This window comes from Egretta garzetta, unplaced genomic scaffold (assembly GCF_000687185.1).
Source record: "Egretta garzetta isolate BGI_Z169 unplaced genomic scaffold, ASM68718v1 scaffold299, whole genome shotgun sequence".
Classification (NCBI taxonomy): Eukaryota; Metazoa; Chordata; class Aves; order Pelecaniformes; family Ardeidae; genus Egretta; species Egretta garzetta.
In genome coordinates, this window is record NW_009260696.1 from 1,851,304 (window position 1) to 1,851,694 (window position 391).

Below are 391 nucleotides of genomic sequence, written 5' to 3' on the forward strand. Positions count from 1 at the left end.
CTCCTGCTCTGGCTCAGTTACAGCCCTTTGCAGCCTCCTCCTGCCCCAGCTGTAATTGCATTCCTGTCTGCTGAGTCAGTGTAACCCAACCCAGTGCCGCTTTTGGGGAGGGGGGCGGTGGGAGACCCTCCTGCCACCAGGCCCTGCTCTGCGAGGCACCAGGGAAAGCCAAAGCTCCACACAATGGCGGGAGCGTGGGCAATCACACAGTGGTGGGGCGAAGGGGGGCCTGCTGGCTTCGCTGTGCTCCGTAGTGGGGGTCCCTGGGGTAGAAGGGATGGTGTTGGGAAGCTCCTGGCACTCACTGCCCCATCTCTGGCCCATTTGCAGCACAAAGCATCCCCCCCCGCCCCCCAGGCTCTCCCTGTCCCTGCAGGTCAGGGACCTCCTC